The following is a 22071-nucleotide window of genomic DNA, read 5'->3' as shown; positions in this document are numbered from 1 at the left end:
ATAAGTCAGAGGGAGAAAGTCAAATACCATATGATCTCACTCATAAGTAGAAGATAAAAATGACAAACAAACACAGAGCAAGAGAGACTGGATTGGTGGTTACCAGAAGGGAAGGGAGGAGGGGGAAGGGCAAAAGGGGTGATTAGACACACTTGTGGTGATGGATAATTGGTCTTTGTGGGGTGAACATGATGTAATCTACACAGAATTCGAAATATATTATGATGTACACCTGAAAGTTATATAATGTTATAATCCAATGTTACTGCAATAATAAAAAATTAAAAAAAAACATATTTATGAAAAAATGTTTCAATATACTACTAGAGATATACAAACATACATCCTCTACATTTTTGGCATTCAGAAATTAAAGTGAAAATAAAAAATTTCCTTACTTTGAAAAGTAAAAAAATTAAAAAAAATTAAAAAAATAAGATATATTTTAAACTGTCAAGAATATTTATGTTTTTTAAAAATAATTTTTACAGGAAGATGAAAACAATCATTATTTGGCATGAAAATAAACGTATGCATTTATTTATATTTATTATGCATAATTTATAAAATTATGCCTTTATTTATAAAATGAGTTTTAAGTTACCTGAAGTACTTGGATCATTTCTTTTGTTTTTTCAAGGCATTTATTTGATTCATTAACTTGTGATTGAAGTTTTGCTATTATATCATTAGTCATCTCAAGCTCTTTCTGCATCTTTATAATCTTGTCTTCCTTTTGCATGGCAGTTTCTTTAGCTTCACGTAGTGAAGTTTCCAGCTCTTGAATCTTCTATTAAAAAAAACACACATATATAAGGTGTGCCTTGAAGACAGAATCACAGTTTATATGAAACAAAGATCATATATAGGTATTAATCTTTCAGATTGCATCAACATAGGATAGATGGAGACTCCAAATGTCACTCAATTTATACATGTATTATTTTTTTCATTTAGAAGCTGATCATTTAGGACTAAAAGAGGCCCAGATTTTATATAAGGTTAGTACTTATTTTATTTACTAGTTAGCATGGTGCTAAGCATATTAAATAGGCACTTACATTTTAAATTAACACTACTTACAGAAAGTATATTTGTTAATTGACACTTTAGAGGAATACATGTAACATATCTTTCCCTTTATTTTTATTACCTAGTTTTTATGCTGAAAAATACAAGTATGTGGAAAAATCCAAAGGCATATAATTAAGATTAAGTTCCCCCATCTCAGAACCCCCACTGACTCTAAAGCGATGACTACTAAACTCTTTCAAGTGTATCCTTCTAGAAATTTTCTATATGTATCTACGCATGTGAATATACAGTTTACAAAAACAGTAAGTCACACACACAATAGTGTGTAAGAAGAAAGTTCACACAGAATAGCGTGAAAGAAGAAAGAGCCAAAGCAGGACTGCATTCGAACATGAAGAAGACAGATATGACTACAGAAGAACTATACAACTTTAATGTAGACCATGAAGACACTGAAATTGTTAAAGGTTTTGTTTCCCTTGGTTCAGTCATCAGTTTAAATGGAGACCGCAGCCAAGAAATCAAGAGAAGACTGTGACTCAGAAGGGCAGCGATGGAAGAATCAGGAAAGATCATCAACAGTAACGGAGTATCATTAGAGACCAAGGCCAAGATTATCGACACCCTCGCATTCCCAATTACTATGTGTGGGTGCGAAAGCTGGACAGTGAAGAAGGCTGACAGGAAAAAATGGACTCATTTGAGATATGGTGTTGGAGGAGAGCTCTACAGATACCCTGGACTGCCAGAAAAATGAACAAGTGGGTCCAAGAGCAAATTAAGCCTGACCTATCTCTGGAGGCAAAAATTGTAAAACTGAGACTATCCTACCTTGGGGACATGATGAAAAGTAAAAGGCAGCAGGAAAAGAGGAAGACGAAATACGAGATGGCGTAATTCCAGAAAGGAAGCCATAGGCGTGAGTCTACAGGAGCTGAGTAGGGCTCTTGAGGACAGGATATTGGACATCACTCATTCATAGAGTTGCCAGGAATCAGAGCTGACTCTACAGCACATAACAACAATAAATATATACTTCTGGTTTTTTGTGGGTTTTTATTGCTGAGGAAGATGAGCCCTGAGCTAACTTCCTCTTTTTTTGCTTGAGGAAGATTAGCCCTGAGCTAATATCTATGTCAATCTTCCTCCATTTTATATGTGGATTGCTGCCACATCATGGCTGCCAATGAGTGGTGTAGGTCCGTGCCTGGGATCTGAACCATGAACTGGGCCGCCGAAGTAGAGCATGCAAACTTAACCACTATGCCATGGGGCTGGCCTCCTGCTTTTTAAAAAATTAAAAATTTTATTTTCACTTGATAATATATTTTCCAGATCTTTTCATTATCAACACATAGATCTCTCGCATTTTTGTTTTCATGGGTAAATATATCCTATTTCATGGAGGTACTATAAACTAGTTAACCTGTCACCTACTAATGAACATTTAGGTTATTTCCAGTTTTTTATAAGTACAAAAATATCTTAATTTGTTCATAATATAAGACTGTTCACATATACACACATGCAGGTTTTCCTGGAAAACGTTTCTTTTTGGTCCACCTGGAATTTACTTTTGTTTAATGAATGAGGTAGGAGTCCAGACTTATTCTTCTAAGATGGCTAGTTGGTTGTTCTGATTCAAACATTAAGCAGACTATCTTTCCCCCCTGAGTTGACTGCTCCTACTGTCATGCACTGAATTCTCCTACTTGTTTGGGTGGACTGCCCAACTCTCTGCCTGCCCCACTGCTCTACCTCCACATCACTGACCTGCTCTGTGCTACTCTGATTTGGCCTAATTATCAAACTAATAACATACGATTTATTATCTGATGGGGTATTTCCTGGGGTCATTGAAAATGGGATTTCCTTGTGCTTGTTTATCTTATTGCTTTGGAAGATGGGTTTCATATTTCCACTATTTTTACCTCTGCAGCTGACTGAGGTCTGTAGTGATCAGCAAATCAATAAACTCTATATTAGTGATCTTCTAGTTTCCACTAGTAATAATTATTAAACTGGCAGTTGATGTTTTATTATAAATATTTATTTTGGTAAAAATGCTAAGTTGTAATTCACTCGGGTTCCCCACTAAGACGTGTGTGCTAACAAAATAAAACAGCATGTTTGCTGTACAGATTCCCAAGTAAGGGCAGTTAATACAGTTATTGGATTATTCAAATAATGTACTGATTCTTGGGCACAGGTTAATCTGTATAAGAAATTTATTATACTTTTAGCCTCTTCCATTTTTGTTTTGATCACATTAACCAATATTAAAGACACTGATGATAATTAGAGAAAAGCTAAATTGCTCTTTCTCTCTAAACTAGTTTGGTACTATAGACATAGATTATAATTTAATAGAAAGTCACATGATTTAGAAAACTTATAATGTATGGTAATAACACCTTAAGTGGTATACATACCTATTAATCAAATTAAGGCATGAGTTACTTCTATTTTATAATTCAAAGGTAAGATCTTATGTAACATGTAGCTTTATAATTAGTTGAGTGAGCGCCCCAATAGAACTATATTTAAAAAACAAGTCCATCATGCATGTTCCCTAATACCTTCAATACTGTGATTTTGCTCTGAAATGTTACATATGATACATCTTTAACTCTACAATGAAGCTGCAAATTGAAAAACATCTTATAAGAAATCTCATACCTCTGTGGTTAGTTGTGTAGCTCTTGATGTGACATGAAGATTCTTATCGCCTTGTGTAGTAGGATTAACAAGGGCACCAGATGTTTGAGAGATCTTCAAAGTTTGATAGTTTTTCAACAGTTTTTCATTTTTCTCTTTCACTGATTTCAGGTCATGTTCCCATTCTTTGGTGATGGTCACATTTCTTTCCTCAAACTCTGTTGATTCATTTATTATAGCCTATTGAGTAGTAAAGACAACACTATAGCTTCTAAAATGAATTACGTATTAAAAAAACCACTATGGAAAATACTAGAGTTCTAGGACAAGGCATATGTTGAAATTCATTATTCAGAACATTCTAGAATAGTACTTTAAAAGAATGTGAACATTCTTTGTGGCTTGCACCAGTTCCTGACATTTCAGAAGACGCTGGATATTGATTATGAGAATAAAAGAAGAATAAGGACTAGAGAGGATTCATATTGATTTGCAAGATGATAATCTCATTCTATTAGATCAGCACTGACATATGAAGAGGAATCTGAAGAACTGGTCAGGTTAAAATCATTATGTATGTTATGACATATATAATGTCATATATAAACATTAACTGACATCTAATAGCAGAGCATACCCAGTAAACTTAATAACAATCTATTTTCCTCTTTCATTTCAAACCTCAGTGTTTATAAGGAAAAAAATTTACTGACTTTTCGTAATCTGAAAATCTTCTATTTCCGTGCAGGGAGTCACAGCCAATCCATACCCTCGTTACATCAAAGGCTGACTCACTCTGAAATTGCTTCTATCATCTTTTTACTTCCTATTCTTATGGGATGTACTTTTTGCTCTCATCATGAATGCCTTCTTGGCCTTACCTGTATCTTTCTTTGTGGCTTTATGGTAGTTCTGTGAGATGCGGATCCTAAATTAGTTGTGTTCTTGCTGGCACCCTGGACTCTCCTTGGTTCTGGACTACTGACCCCACACCACACCAAGTTATCAATTGCTATGCTCAGATGGTGGAAGAAGCCACATATCCATGCTGATCCACAGAGCAGAAATCTCTACTTTCTAACCACAAGTGAGCCCTCAATATTATGAGAAAAACACTGAATTATATGGAAATTATCTTATCCCAAACACTGGTTTTATGCTTTTCTTCATTGATTGTGGACCATTTTTTTTATTTTAAAAGCTCATTTACTGTTTTGCTAGCTTGGGGTATTCGACAAATGGGATTCACTATCCACAGGAAAACCTTTTTTAAAAATGTTATCTACATTTCAATGTGATTTAAGTATAGTTTCCAGATGAAATTAAAGTGTCAGGAAAGAACTACCCAAACAAATGAAATATAAAACCAATCTTAGGAGCTATAATATTAATCTAGCTCCCTTTGCTCCAACTGCCTATATAACAAGCAACTTTCTGATTAATGACAATTTTACCAGGTGTATGAGGTAGAGATTACTTCAGAAAGCTGAATGAATCTTCTCATCAGTGGAAAGTAAAACAAATTAATAAAACTGATCTCAAGCAATCTTGGTTCATATGAATCTGTCCACAAGGGCTGGTCACCTTGGGAACAATGATACAAACCACATGTTTGAACCTCACAGTTGAAGGATCAGCACGTATGATAGCAACAGCACCGAGGTGAGAAGCACAAGGCCTCACTAATTAGTGGACTAGAGCTGTCTTTGGCTTGACCACAGGTGCTGCCCACAGCCCTGAAACAGGCTAGCATCTCACCTTGTTTGAGGATACTTGGGGGAAAAGGCTCAGGTCCTACGGAAGCGAGAAAGGACAGAGGAAAATGGCAAGATTTGAGGTTTCACCAGTGGAAATGGATTGTTATACTGCAACATTTTATTATCTTCTTTACAAGTTGATATATTTAATTACCTTAAGGAAGCAAAATGTGTTAGAGGAAGAACACATTTACAGTCACTCTTTTTCAAATAAAAAAATAAAGAAGCATATACAAATAAATGAAAGAAAATATACTTAAAATTAAGTTGCTCTAAGTCTTTTTAAGAATGAGGCAGAAAAGTTAAAGCAAACAAAAAAAAAGAATGAGCACAAAAAAAGTACTACTTACAATTATCTTTTTATTATAAAAGATATTGACTTCACAAATCCTATCATTTTCTTTCTGGATGCCATTTTTAAGCTTTTCTATATCAAAATGAGTATTCAACCACTCTTCCAAAAACTGGGTCATTTCTTTCCTATTACTCAGTACTTGTTGAAATTCCATCTTTACGCTGTGGAAGTCACATTCCGAAAAATCTTTGAGAATTTCCTGTGTGAAAAATAAGCATTGAATCTCCTGAATCTTAGGAAAGTTTTTATCTAAATATCAGACAAATATCATAAAAAGGGGAAAATAACCTTACTGAACTTTCACTTCTAATATTTTGAAGTAAACATAATTCTAATTTATCCTCATTATATTAGAAATATAATTCTAATTTAAATAATAAAATTTTGGCAGTATAGGCTATGTAACAGAGGCACATCTACAAATTCTGCCTTTTGGCATTTTTAAAACCTGTTCGAAACTATGAATCTGTGACAGTGTCTGAAGTGCTTCTGGATGCAGCTTTTCTGTGCATACAGCAGGCCTTGCATGCATACTGGGAACTGCAGGGGCCTCACACTGCTGGGTGAGAGCAGGACACTCCATGTGGGGTTGCTACAATACAAATGTCTGTGACTCCCAGTCACAGATCTAGGAAGTTTTAGAAGGCATTTGGAAACTTATTCTGGCCTTCCAAGAAATCCTACTTGCTGATATTAAGTCTACTTTTCTATATCTGTGTAGTTCTGAAAGGAGGCTAGTCTATGACTTGGCACTCTTTACATCTGGCCAGCTGTCATCCTGCAACCTATTTTTTTTCTCCCCAAAGCCCCAGTAGTACATAGTTGTATATCCTAGTTCTAGGTCCTTCTGGTTCTTCTCTGTGGGACACTGCCACAGCATGGCCTGACGAGCAGTGCCAGGTCCACGCCTAGGATCTGAATCAGCGAACCCCAGGCTGCCAAAGCAGAGCACAGGAACCCACTTGCTACGCCACCAGGCTGGCCCCTCTGCAAGCTGTTTTTAATTTCATAAATGAAAATGACTCTAAGCACATGAAGAGGTACCTTTCTATTTGATAAAAAGACTTAAAATCTAATTAAATCCATTTTAAATAAATCATACCTCAATATGTAGATCCATTTTCTGGCTCAACTGGAGGTCCCCTAATTCTCTGGATGGTACATCATCATCTTGTTGAAGATGCTGCATTTTACTTAGCAGTTCATTTTGCTTTTCCACTTCATCAATAAAAACCATTTCAAGTTTACTGATGGATTCATGTTGTTCTTCCTTTATCTTTGTAACATAGCTTAACACATACTTGCAGGAAAACATGAAACAAATTGGGAAATGAAACTTTTATCACGTTTAGAGGAAGTTCTAAACTCTCAAGACTAAGAGGTGGGGCGGCTTGTCTTGTTTGTCTCTATCCTCTGAGGAGTGAGGAAGAAGGGAAGAACCTCTCTCTATTCCCAAGTTTCTACTCTCAGCGTCTTCGGAGAGTGACTTCCAGACCTCTAGTTTCTTATTTCTGACTTCCTTCTGGAGCTACCTCAGGGATGTCCTACAGTTACCTCAGATTCAATATGTTTACAATGTAACATGATGCCTTTCCCTATAAACCCACCTTTTTCTATTGCCTCCTTTTGGTTAATTATATCACGCAGTTTTCCCAGTGAGATTCATTTCAACATCCTCTCCTGCCTATGTCAGCTGGGTGGCCAACGTGAGTGTGCCCTGCCTCAGGACTTACCTGTCAAGTGTGGCTTAAAGGGGACAAGAATTCGAATGCCCTGGTTCTATGGACCTCATGAATAAGTTCTGGATATCTGATTGTTAGGCTTTTGAAGACTATTAGAGCCTGAGGGGCAATCTACCTAGGTAGGGAAGATACTGCTTCCTACTTCCTCAACTTCCACCATTCCTTAACAATTTACAATCTGGCCTCTTTCCTAACCACTCAACTAAAACTGCTCTGACAAAGGTCACCAGTAAGCTCTATTGTCAACAATTGAGGGGATCTCTTCATTCATGTTCTGGCTGTCTGAAGCATCTGCCACTCTTGACCACTTCATCTTTGACACACTCTCCTCCACTGACTTGACCAATGGCACTTTTGCTCAGTTCTCTCTTATCTCTCTGACTTTTCCAACCTCAAACTCATGTGTTGCTCTCTTTTCTGCTACTGCCTCTTGAGAACTGATCTTTTCCAGAGTTCTCTTTTATCTTCACTCTATTATGCTTCTGGGTGGCCTCATTCACACCTGTTGTACTATCTATCACCAAATGCTGATGGATCCCACATCTTTATCTGTGGTCCTGATTTTTCTCCTGACAAACCTCAGATTCACAACTAAAAGCCTACTTGGTTTCTCTTCCTGGATGTTCCATTATAGGTATTTCTATCTCAAAACATCTCAAATTAAACACCAGATCTCTCCTCCTGCCTCACCTGCCTTCTCCCTTTCGTTTTTTCTTTCTATCAGTTAATGGCACCACTATCCACAAACCCGGCTAAGCCCAAATCCTGGGGCTCAGTCTGAACTTCCCTCCCCTCCCTCCACTGTCAAGCACATGGACCTACTATTGTAAACTGCCAAATATTTCTTTAACTTCTTTCATCCTTTCCATCCCTATGAATCCTTCCCCCATAGTACTGTCACCCATCACATCTCATCAGGACAATTGTAACTGCCTCTTGTCTCTTCTCTCTGCCACCAGGCTTATCATCCCCTGCAGACTCATTTCTTCTTTGTCTGTAGTGAAGTCTCTACAATGGCAACCCGATCACATTACTGCCACCACTTAAAATAACTGTCCAGTGACCCCTCCTCATCTCTAAAATGAACTCTAAGCTTTACTGCTTGAGCCCAGCTTCCAGTCCAGTCTTGTCTTCAACTTGTTCTCCAGGACATTGTCCACTACTGCACTTCTCACCTGTTCAAATGTCTGCCTCACCCACTGGACTAGGAGAGATTTAGCGGTTGCTCATCTCTGTCTCCCCAGCACCCTGACACATTGTTAAGGCCAAAGGCAGAGCTCAGGTTTTGTTGAATGAGCAGGTCCTAGATGCACTGAGGATCCTGCACATGCTATTCTCAGACCCATGCCATCTTTAATTCAGTAGCAAATGTACTAATTAGCAAATACACCAACTCCCAAAGCAGGACTTAAATATACTGGTTTGTAACTGAAATTAATGGCAATATTTACAAAGATATTACTAAAACAGGTGGTACCTTGAGTTTCTTCATGACTCTGTGGAACTCCATGGAACATCTCTGGTTGGTAGCGAGAAGTTTCTGAATCTGTCTGGTTTGTGGATGTGGAAGTGAGAGGTTTGCTTTTACTCTAATTGAAAGCTCTCTTTGGGTTTCAATTTCCCTCTCCAAGTCAAGACAGAGTCCATTTAAGCACTCATAATGACTATCCATCTCTGTGTATCTCTTCAGAAGCTCCTAAAGGCAGTGAGAATTCATTCAATTTAATAATTCATTCTACTTTAACAATAAGTAGTCCTAGCTCTGGAATTGTAACAAAATTTATGCTTTAACACTTTCTATAGGGCAGAAATAAATTGAGACTTTTGTGTATAAAAAACAAAAAGAAAATGTTATTGTCGATTTTGGATTATAGAAATAATTATAATCATTGTGGAAATTTAAGAAGTTTAAACTGTAGGGGAGGAAGATATTTCCTCTACACGCTCTAGGTCCTTCTGGCTGGACAGCGAATTAAATTCACATGAGACAGAATAACAGGAGAAAATTAAACAAAGCTTTATAACATGTATACATGGGAGAGACCCAGGAAAACTGAGCAACTCACCAAAATGGCGGAAGCTCTCACCTTAAATATCATCTTCAGCTAAAGACAAAGGAGGATGTTGTGGGTAGGGGGAGTCAGTATGGGAGGTTACCAGACAAGTACAGTAAACAAGAGTAAGGTTATTATGCAGATTTAAGTCCTTGCCTTCTGCATTGATAAGAGTTTCTAGAGGTAAGGTCATCCCCCTTCTTCCTGGTACAGAGAGGGAGACATCTTTACAGATGGAGATTTCCCTTACAAATGTAAATGTCTCTTACAAAGGGTAACTTCTACTTTTCAGAGTTTCTCTCATGTCTGCAGTTTTTGAAAGTAACCAGCCCAAAATAATCTTCATGCCAAAGAGATATATCTTGGGGTGGCCAATTCTAATCCTCTATAAAACAGCTATAACAAAGAAAACCAGAAACAACCATTGTTATCATTTTGATACATTTTCTTTTAGTCTTCTAAACATCCATGATTTGAATGAACATTTACAAAGTTGGAAGAGAAATTTGCATGAATTCAATCTAGTATGTATTGTAGCTCAAGGCTGAATGCTAGCTTCTGTTGACAATAGATGGTGTGAGTGAGCAGATAAAACTGATGAGGATCAAGGATGCCTCAGGGAGAAAAGCCCAAGGCTTCCTGGCCTACACACCAATCTATATCATCCTCACAGAAGCATGGGACATCCTGACCTCATTCAATCTGATTCTTACCCAAAGTTATAAGACCACCTGATAACCAGACTCCACCTGCACTGATACTTTTTTTACCTAATTTTTCCTTTGTCTTGTAAAGAAGCAACTCACATACTTATGCCTTATAAATTTAGCCCTACCCTCAACCCATGTTTGCAGCTCTTCACTGCCCATAGGTCCTGTCCCCATGCTACTCCATGCTACTTCCTGAATAAAAGAGCACTACTGCCAGACCTTGAGAGTCCAAGAAATGTTTCTTTCGACTCCTCAGCTCACTGAGCCAGCATCAAAACGAGTGACAACAAATCACATGACCTACGTTCTATTATCTGCCTAGAATCTGAGATTTCTCACCTTTTATCAGAGTTAGAGTTCAGGTTCTAGCCCTGTCACTTCCTGACTGGGGAAATCCTTGAGCCATTCTCCCAACTACAAAATGAAGACTACAATAATTTCCACAAAGTTTTCTAGGGAATTAAGTAAAATGTTAGATAATATCTAAATATAACCTATAAAATACATACAGACACTATAAATTAAAGGAAATAAAATTACATTTGTAGAAATGCTTCTATACCCAAGTTTTAAACTTAGACTTGGTTTCAAATCCTAATTTTACCAATTTACCAGCTGTGTGACCTTGGGCAATGACTAAACTTCCTCCTGGGCCTCAATTTCTTTGTTTATAAATGGAACAATAAACTCTGTCTCATGAGGTAAAGCACCCAGTCTAGTGCCTTGTGTATGGCAGACACCCATTAGGCCTAGGCCCAGCAGCTCAACTTTCTAGAGACCAGACAGGTGACAAGCTGGTCAGGGCACAGGTGGAAGAACACTTTACATTCAATCGGGTATTAACATATTTAGTTCAGGGTGCTAAACAATAGAGTAAGGGGCTTCTGACAATAATGAGCTCTCCTTTTAATAATTTAAGGAAAACCTAGATAGATGTTCATTAATCTGGGATGTTGGAGAGGGGATTCTTGCCTTTGGTCTTAGGAGGAATCACCTTATGGTTGGAGCAGCACTGTCTAGTCATTCATTTGTACTTTTAATAAATACATATTGAAGGCTGACTTCTGTCAGGACTGTGCTAAGTGATGCAGCCATAAACAACACACAGAAGTCTTTAGGGATCTTGTGTTCTAATAGGGGTGACAGTAAATCCTGTTGGCTTTACCCTCACTACATGTTCAGAATCCACACACTTCTCACTGCTTCCACTACTACCTCTCTGGGCCAAGCCATCACCATCTTCGCATGATTACTGAAATTAGTCTTTCAAATAGTCTTCCTGCTATCACTTAATTTTCAACACAACAATCAGAGCTATCCCTTTAAAATGTAAGTCAGACCATGTCTCTCTCGTGGTCAAAACTCTCCAGTGGATCCACATCTCGTTCAGAGTAAAACCCAAAGTCTTTTAAAAGCCCCACAGCCTGCTTCCTCCTGTTAACTCTGACCTCGTTTCTCATTAGCTTTCCCCCTTGTTGATGTTGCTGGAGCCCACTAGGCAGCTTCTGCTTCAGGAGCTCTGTCCTTGCTGTTCTCCCTGCCTGTTCTGCTCTCCACCAGATACCTGTATGTCTCAACCATTGACTCCTTTCAGGTATCTGCTGAAATACCACCTTTCCAGTGAAGCCTCAAAATCATAAACCCTACTGTTTTTTTTCAAAGATTGGCACCTGAGCTAACATCTGTTGCCAATCTTTTTTCTTCTTCTCCCCAAAGCCTCCCCAGTACATAATTGTATATTCTAGTTGTGAGTGCCTCTGGTTGTGCTATGTGGGATGCTGCCTCAGCGTGGCCTGACAAGCGGTGCCATGTCTGTGCCCAGGATCTGAACTGGGGAAACCCTGGGCTGCCGAAGCGGGAGCACAAACTTAACCACTTGGCCCCAGGGCCGGCCCCAAACCCCACTGTTTTGTTTGTGTATGTATGCATGTATGCACACACATATCTGTACTAGATTATGAAGTTTAGAAGAATACTGAGCATTATCTATTCATTCCATAGAGGTGCCTGTGACTCCACAGGCCTTTGGAAGGGCCCCAATATTTATTTGTAATTTGAACAGGGGCACTTACTTTTATCCTAAAGCACTTTTCTCTCAGGCTTTCTGTAAGGTGCTGTTTTCCATCACATAGCAACATTTTTTCATATTTTAATACCTCTTTGATGTTCTGTTGGTCCTGCTTGGATGGAAAGAAATAAACAAGGCTTCAGCTATAACTCCATTCATATATAATGTCTAATCATTTACTTTTTCAATTACACATTGTACATTATTTCAATAATGGAATCAAATATTATACTTGTAACACAAAAAAATGTAAAAAATGGTCAGAAAATGAATAATAGTATCATGAAGTCTTTTAGTGAGTAACCTCAACTCATTGGGGAAAAAAGTGGGAGAACCACATATTTTTTGGAGACAGAATCTGTTCCTGTAACCTTCATAGCTGCAAATTAGGTTTTAGATTTATCTCTGGTTCCTACTCTTCCAGATCTCTGCATCAGAATAATTATTGCCAACTAAACATGCTAGCACGACTGTCTGTACTGTCCATGGTGCTCCAAGCTCCATTCATATATTCTTCCCAGCACCTTGGACCAGAAAATTCATACCCTGCCTACATTTTGTATTTCTGACTACAAGTACAAAACAAAACATTTTCTCCCATTTGTTTATCTTATTTACTGCAGTACCCAGAAGACTAATGGTTCAATGAATATTTGTTGAATGAATTAAATCTCTTTATAAATTTAGTTAGGGTCCACATAAATATGATTCCCAAGTGTCTGATGTTTCTATTGAGATTGCAAATGATACTGTTTTCCACTTTATTCTTTCTTCACTATTGAAATATGAGAATGAAAAAGATTTTTATAGATTTCATAAACTTTCTTATTGATCTGAAGTTTACATTACTTTTTAGAGGATTCAGTTCAATTTCTTTTTTTGTATTCATCTTGCCTTCTTCCCTTCTAATGTCACTAACAAGAGCCCACGTCTAACCCTATCATGTAGAGATAGATGGGCTATTTAATCTTTTGTAAATCGAATCCTTCAAATATTTCTCCATTGAGAATAATGCTATTTCTTGGTTTAAAAACTCTTTTAAAATTTCATTAAAGAAAATAGTCTGCTTATTTAACAAATTTTTTCTTAAAAATAAAGAATTAAAATGGTATTTTCTGAAATAGATTTTAGCTTCTTTTAAAACTGTACTTGCCTGTTTGTGTGAAAAGTTATAGTAATAGTTTTCCCATTATCCTCCGTTTGTAGAAATTTCCCGGAAAAAAAAAGTAAAAACATTGCTACCCTTTTCAAAAAAGCTTGTTTCTTATAAATAGTTACTAGATAGGGGTAGATTCTGAACTCGCTCTAGCTATCATTTCTCTTAAGGTTTCTCTGAATTGGTCTCTTTCCATTTTTGAGAGACTTTTATGCTCCTTAGCTCATCTCTCTCCTTAGCTACAATTCTTATTTCTTCAAGGCTTTCATAAAGTTTCTTAGTCAAGTGTAAGTTATCCATTTCCACATTTTGCATAGATAAATTTTGGGCCTCAAACTGCTTCTTCAATCCTTCCGTTTCATTCATTTTTTAATGAGTTTTACTGACATCTTCTTTCACTTTAAGAAGTTGAAGCTCTTTTTTCTGAAGTTCTCGGATCTTGAGATAATTATAAAACAAGTTAGAATGCAAACAGAACTCCTTCAAGGACGGAAAATAGTCTATTTGTTACATACAAGCACATATCTATGTCTATATATCTATTTCTATCTCCTTGCTGAGTCTACAAATAATTTTGGACACAACTACTCCCAAAAGAATAAAACAACAATACCTTTTCCTGTAATTCATCTTTTGCCTTATTTAAATCCTTTTGAATATTTGAAATCTGGGTTGTCTTTTCTGAAACTCTCTCTCTGAATTTATCAATAGTTTCCTGGTGTTCTTTCAAATGCATACGAGCAATTTTCAGTTCTTGTTGTGTTTCCAGATCCTTTATTATTAGAAGAAATTGAGAAATATGATAATATAAAGGCACATTATCTTTTCTTAATGATGAACTAGTTAAAGTAAAAAAATGCATTCTCACAGTTAAAAACCACCAACACACCACCCCCAAATCAGAACAGTATGGAAGGATAGAGAGTACAGACCCTGTCCCTCACCTCGCCCATCCTAGTCCTGCTCCTTGTTGAACTGGCTGCTTGCTCTTCTCCTTTCAGACCCCTTGGACACCCTTCTAGATCAACGTCACAGAAAAAGTGTCCCATTCTTATGCTTAGTGTTCCCTTATACAGACAAACCCCACTTAGCCAGTGCCTTATGGCGGACACTTGGATTGCTTTTAGCTTTTGTTTACCACAAACAATGCTGCAGTGAGTGCTGTTGTATTTCTGCCCAAATGTGTGAATATATTGGTTGGATAAATTCCTAGGAATGGAATTGCTGTAACAAACGTATATGCTGATAAATTTTTAATAAGATATTGTCAAACTGTCTCCCTAAAAGGCTATAACATTTACTTTTTCACCAACAGTATCATTTATTTAAAAGAGAAGGAAGCTTCTTGTATTAAAAATATGTGTGCTGGACAGGAAGAAAGAGTATAACTCACTCTAGCTATGGTTTCTTGTAGGTTTGCCTTCAGTTGGTCTCTCTCCAGTTTGAGTGCCTCTTCCACTTTTCTTAGATTATCTCTTTCTTTCATTACAGATTTCATTTCTTCAAGATTTTCATGAAGTTTCTGAGCCAAGTTTAAGTTTTCCATTTCTATTTTATCCAGAGTTAAACTTTGGGCCTTGAATTGTTTCTTCAATCGCTCTATCTCGGACATTTTTTTCTGTGTCTCACTGACATCTTCTTTTAACTTAAAAAGCTGATGTTCATTTGCCTTAAGTTCTTGGATCTTATCAAGATAATCATAAAATAACATGTCAGGATACAGATGGTTTTTAAGACAAGTATAAAGAATAGTTTCTAAATTGATTAAGACAATAGGCTTCTAATGTCACTCATTAATATTCTGCATAATTCCACACAGAATTTATTTTCTTTTGAGATTATATACGTAAGTGTATATATATATACACACAAGTGTGTACATATGTACATATACACACAAGTGTACATATAGATACATATATATACTTGTGCATATATACACATGTATATAGATGCACTCATGTACATATACACATAAGTGCACTAATCTTAAGTGTATAGTTCAATTATTCTTGACATATGTTTACATCTATGTAATAACAACCCAGATTAAAATATAGAACATTTCTAGCACCCCAAAAAGTTCCTGTGTGCCCCCTTACTACAGCCAACCACTATCATGACCTTGGTCATCTTAGGTGACTTTGCCTATTTTTGAACTTATAAACCACAAGGTGTAAATCCATTCTCCCAGTGAAAGGCATCTGAGTTGTTTTCAGTTTTTCACTATTATGATTAGAGCTGCTATGAACATTCTTGTACATATCTTTATGTGGAAGTATGCGTTCTTTTCTCTCAGGTACATACCTATAATCGCTGGGCCACAGGCATGTACATGTTCAGTGTCAGTAAACACTGCCAACGTGTCTTCCAATGTGGCTAAACTATTTCATATCCCCAGAGGATTATAGGCACAAATAAGTCAGACAGCCAATCAAATAACCCTCCCCTCCCCCCATACCTTTTCTTGTAATTTAGTGTTTGAATTTTCTAAATCCATCTGCATATTTGATATTTCATCTGTCTTCTCAGAAACAATCCCTCTGAGTTTATCAATAATTTCCTGGTGCTCCTTCAGATGCATGTGAGCAATTCTTAGTTCCTCTTGTTTTTCCAGATTCTTCATCATTAGAGAAATTTTAAGAACAGTGACATATCTTAATGTTAAAATGTTAGTATTTTTTTAATGAAAATAACATATTTTCTTAGTAAAAATAATAAAACTATTACTTCTTACTCTGTATTTTTGTTGTTAGAAAGTGATAAGCTTTTCCTCCCTGTCCCCACCTCCCACAGCCTGCTCCCACTTTCCAGAGGCAAACATGTTCTATGTGCACTATTCTACAGCTTGCTTTTCCTCCTAAGAGTCATTCTGGGCTTTCCATATTAGGACGGTCAAATCTATTCCATTTTTTTATTAGGTGTTGCATAGTATTCTGACATATTGCTCTTGTTTACCCAGTTTCCTTCTGATGGACATTCAGATTGTATCCCATTTTTTATTACAAATTGCTATAATGAACACCACTGTGGTGTATATATGTGTATGTATATATATATATTTCTTTATCTTAACAATTGATTAAGTATACATGTAGGATAAAGTCTATGAAGAAAATATTGCTTACAGAATTTACAATTTTCAAGAACAATACCAAGTTACGTGCCTAAAAGTTTCTATCAGTTCACTCACACCAGCAGCACCATCATGTGAAAGCAGGGCTCACTGCTGTCAGCAAAGCCCACGCTTCCTCACGAGGGAGGGAAGGAGTATCGCTTACTGTAGCTTCCGTCTCTCGCAGGCTTTCCCTGAGCTGCTCTCGCTCCGTTCTGAGGGTTTCCTCCACTCTTCTGAGGCCATCTCTTTCCTTAGCAACAAGTTTTATTTCTTCAAGGTTCTCAAGATGTTTCTGAGTCAATTTGAACTTCTCTGTTTCTATAGTTTCCAGAGTTGAATTCTGGGCCTCTAATTGCTTCTTCAATTGCTCTGTTTGATGCATATTTTCCTTGAGATCATTTTTTGCCTTAAGAAGTTGATGTTCTTTCTCCTGAAGTTCTTGGATCTTGAGATAAGCATACAATAAATTATGATATAGATAGATTTGATAAAAAGCTAAATAATAGTTTCTAAATTAATAGGCAAATCTTTACTTGTCTCCAATTTTAGGCTAACTCATATCTTGTTTCTTTACACAAAAGACCTGATTCAAACTCTCAGCTACTCAGATAACAACTTTAAAAAAATACCTGTGCTTTTAAGGCAGTATTTGTGTTTTCTAAATGTATTTGCATATTTAATATTTCATCTGTCTTCTCTGAAACAACTTCTCTGAGTTTATCAATAGTTTCTTGGTGTTCTTTCAGATGCATGTGAGCAATTTTGAGTTCTTCTTGTTTTTCCAGGTCCTTTATTTTAGAGACAGAAAAACAGTACATTCAGAGTAATACAATTCAAACAGTATGTAGAAAGCTACAGGGTAAGAAGATTACCCTCCCTCCCTACTCCTCCCAGTCCTTATCCTCTAAGTTACTTTTAGGAGTCAATACATGCTAAATACACCACTCCACAACTCACCCTTGTCCCCAACAGGATGCTGCCAGATCAGTGCCGTGCTGCACCGCACCCTCTATCTGTTCCCGGATTCTACGGTCCAAATGTGCTGCACTATTTAATTAGGTTGCTACTAATGCACAGTTAGAATTTTTCCTATTTTTTTGTTAGCTTTATTTTGTTATTGCAACTTGCTGCCATGACTATCCTTCTACAAATATCCTTGACAATTGTGCTAATGTGTGCAGGATAAATAGCTACAACTGTACTTTTTGGGTCAACGAATAAACTCACAGAAATATTTGGAAGATATTACCAAATGTGCCCCCTCCAGCTTTCCCCAACGTTGGACCAATTTTACACTCCCACCAACCCTACTGCCCACGGCTCTTGTAGGACAAAATGTCCTATTTACTATATGGGGAAAGATGGTAACTCACTCTGGTTATGGTCTCTCTGAGGTTTTCCTTGAGCTGGTCTCTCTCTACTTTGAGGGTCTCCTCCACACTCCTAAGGTCATCTCTTTCTTTTGTAACACATCTCATTTCTTCAAGGTTTTCTTGGAGTCTCTGAGTTAACCTTACGTTCTCCATTTCTATATTTTCCAGAGTTGACTTTTGAGCCTCAGATTGCTTCTTCAAGTATTCCATTTCACACATTTTTTCCTGAATCTCACTGACAACTTTCATCTTAAGAAGCTGATATTCTTCTTCCTGAAGTTCTTGAATCTGAGAAAATCATAAAACAAGTTAGGACACAGGCAGAGATCTTTAGGAAAAAGACAATTGTTACTACATTAAGGTAATCACTTTTGAGGCCGCCCCCATGGCTGAGTGGGTAAGTTTGCATGCTCTGCTTTGGCAGCCCAGGGTTGCAGCAGTTCGGATCCTGGGCCCAGACATGGCACCACTCACCAAGCCATGCTGAGGTGGCGTCCCACAGAGCACAACCAGAAGGACCTACTACAACTAGAATATACAACGGTGTACTGGGGGGCTTTGGGGAGAAGGAGGAGGGAAAAAAAAAGGAAAGAAGATTGACAATAGATGTTAGCTCAGGTGCCAATCTTTAAAAAAAAAAAAAAAGGTAATCACTTTTACATTTTAGTCCACTGTATGTACTGTTTTCTTCCACAGGGATCTGAGGTACACTACAATCAGACATCATTCCCCAACTTAACAAAACAAGACCTACCTTTTCCTGTAATTCAGCATCTGAATTTTCTAAATCTCTCTGAATATTTGCTCCTTGATCTGTCTTCTCTGAAACATTCCTTGTACTAATGGTTTCTTGGTACTCCTTCAGAAGAACATAAGTAATTTTCAGTTCCTCTTTCATTTTTTGTCCCTTTATCATCAGAAGAAAATTAGTAAAACTTAATAGTGAACATCTTTGTCAGCACCTTAACCCCATTTTTATATCCAAAAAACGTTAGAAGAAGGAAACTTACTTCAGCTACAATTTCTTTAATGTTTTCTTTGAGTTGGTCTCTCTCCATTTGAAGGGCCTCTTGTACCCTTTTCAGTTCATCCCTTTCCTTCATTATAACTTTTATTTCTTCTTGACTTTCCTGAAGTCTCTCAGTCAACTCAAGCCTCTCGCCTTCTATACTTCGTAGGGACAACTCTTCAGCTTTGAGTTGCTCCTTTAATTGTTCCAGTTCACTCATTTTTTCCTGAGTCTCACTGTTTTCTTCGATGCTAATAAACTGTTCCTGTTCCTCATGAAACTCTTGGATCTTAAAATAATGATAAAATAAGTTAAGTAGCCAAAATACACACATACATAAAACATGTGTGTTTATGTGTGTGTGTGTGTGTGTGTGTGTCTGTGTGTATATAATATATATATTTTTTTGGGGGGGTAGATTAGCCCTGAGCTAACATCTGCCACCAATCCTCCTCTTTTTGCTGAGGAACACTGGCCCTGAGCTAACATCCATGCCCATCTTCCTCTACTTTATATGTGGGACACATGCCACAGAACATAACCGCTGAACCACCAGGCTGGCCTCTGTATGCATATATATATATTTTTTTTTTAAAGGAAAAAACCCAGGATGCTTTCCACAACAATTGAGAATGTACACAGTAACCTGTGCAATTCAGTTAGGTACCTTCCTCAGGTTTTCTCCCACTGTTCCTTCACCCCCAATTTACCTTTTTCTGTAATTCTTCATTGTTTGTTTCTAATTCCTTTTGAGAGGTCGACAGTTCGGTTCCTCTCTCTGAAAGATTCTCTCTCAGCTTAGCAATAGTTTCCTCCTGTTCTTTCAGGTGACCACGAGCAAATCCAAGTTCCTCTTCACTTTCTAGGTGCTTTATTATTAAAGGAAATTGTAAGAAATGTATAGAAACACTATAACCACGACATTTTAACTCCTTTTTCCAAAGGTTTAGTTTTTAGGAAAATATTTGCTCCCAAACTATTTAAAAACCACACACATGGGGAAAAGGGTGAGACTTACTTTAGCCATTATTTCTCTGTTTCCTTTGAGTTGGTCACTTTCTGACAGAATAACTTCTTGCAGCCTCTGTTGGTCATCTCTCTCCTTGGCTACAGAGTTCATGTCATCGCGACTGTCCTGAAGTCTCTCAGACCACCTGAGCTTTTCCACCTCTGTTCTTAGTAGTGCTGACTCTCGGGCTTGGAGTTGCTCCTTCAATTGCTCCATCTCACTCACTATTTTCTTAGTCTCATTGTCTTCTTCTTTCATATTGCAGGACTCTTCTTGTTTGTCTTGAGCCTCTTGGATCTTAAGAGAATCACAACACAATTGATATCCAAAGATACTTTATTTTATTTTAGAGGAAAAGAAATCAGGATATTTTCTAAAACAATTAAGTCAGGATTCAATGGCTCATTTATAGAGCAATCTTTCTACTCTTCCATCATTCAGATATTTAACATTTATTTATTGAGGGCTCACTGTGTTATCAGTACCCTACTAGAGGCTGGAGATAAAATAGTAAATGAGACTTATACGATCTCTGCTTTTTTGAGACTTATACTTTAGGGAGAAAGACATTATGCCAAATCTTACCAAACAGATGTGCTGGGTTCTCCCAGGGTATTAAGAACAAACCTAACCCACTGTGAGTGGTGAGGAAGGACTTCCTAGGGGATGGAAATCTTCAGCTGAGATCTGAAGGATGAGAGCCATGGTTAGGCAAAGGAGGGTATGGAAATACTGCACGTAGGGAGACCAGAACATGTGAAAGCCATGAGATGAGGAAGAGCAGTAGACTGGAGTTGCAGGAATCTGAGCAGGAGGAGAGGGAGCTGAAATAAGGCCAGAGACCAGCCAGGTCTGTGATCCAGGGCCTCACAGGCCATATGAGGGATTCTGGTCTTCGTTTCAAGAGTAACAATAAGCTATTAAACGGCTTTAAGAAGAAAAGATCACTTGGGTTCCGAATGGGGAATGAATTAGAGAAGAATAAGAATGAATGTGGGGAACCAGTTAGGAGGAGATTGCAGAAAGCCAGGGAAAGAAAGAATAGTGGCTCAGATTCGGGTGTTGGCCATGTGGAGAGGAAAGAGGATTTCACACAAACACACCTTAAAATCAACAAGGTTTGGTCTTGGATTAGAGAGTGAGCAAGGAGGAACGGACACTAGTAGGGATGACAGCCAGACTTCTGACTGAAGCCTTGAGGAAGAAGGTAGCGCTTTACGAGATGTGGAGGAATAGATTTAAAGAAGGGTTGAAAATAGCTTTGTTCGCTTTATCCTTTCCTATAATTTAGCCTTGCTTTTTCTAAAAAATTTTGAATATTTAAGAAAATAGCTGTCTTCTCTGAAACATTTTCTCTCAGTTTCAATAGTTTCTTAGCATTTATGAGCAATTTTTAGTTGCTTTGTTTCCAATCACTTCATAATTAAGAGACATTTAAACAAAATTGGTAGTAACATAACTATAACACAAATGCCCCCTTTCCCAAAGACTTGATTCTTATAAAACACTTAAATAGGAGGAAAGGATGAAACTTACTTTAGCCAAAGCTTCTCTAAAGTCTTCTTTCAGCTGTTCCTGTTCAACTTGAAGAGCTTCTTTTACCATTTTAAGGTTATCTCTTTCCTCAGTTAGAGATTTTATTTCTTCAGGACTTTTGACGAGTTTCTCAGTCAGCCTGAGCCTTTCCGTTTCCGTGCTTGCCAGTGTTGTTGAATCCTTGGTTTTGGACTCATCTTTCACTAGCTCCAGTTCATCCATCGTTTCCTGAGTATCACTGACTTCTTCCACATTAAGAAGTAGCTCCTGTTCCTCATGAAGCACTGGGATCTTTTGAGATTCATAAAATACCAAAGTTATTATCTGGAGAGTATTATCATAACTTTTCTTTCCAGAGCAATGAAAGTGATCTTGAACCCTCATGGCCTATTACAATTACAAACTCCTATTTATTCATTTTCCTTTGATTCCTACTAAAGCTACTCATGACTGTTCTGCCAGTCATATTGTCATAGTTTTCTTTTTCTCCA

At 37.4% G+C, this 22071-nt stretch overlaps 1 pseudogene; it reads right to left on the bottom strand.

The window, feature by feature from the left end:
* The window catches only part of LOC139044926 (centromere-associated protein E-like), an 84454-nt pseudogene that overhangs the window by 12853 nt on the left and 49530 nt on the right, over positions 1-22071 (bottom strand).

The sequence above is a fragment of the Equus asinus genome, chromosome 3 (assembly GCF_041296235.1).
Source record: "Equus asinus isolate D_3611 breed Donkey chromosome 3, EquAss-T2T_v2, whole genome shotgun sequence".
NCBI lineage: Eukaryota > Metazoa > Chordata > Mammalia > Perissodactyla > Equidae > Equus > Equus asinus.
Note: the sequence above shows the minus strand (reverse complement) of the source record. Positions and strands in the feature narration are given on the sequence as shown.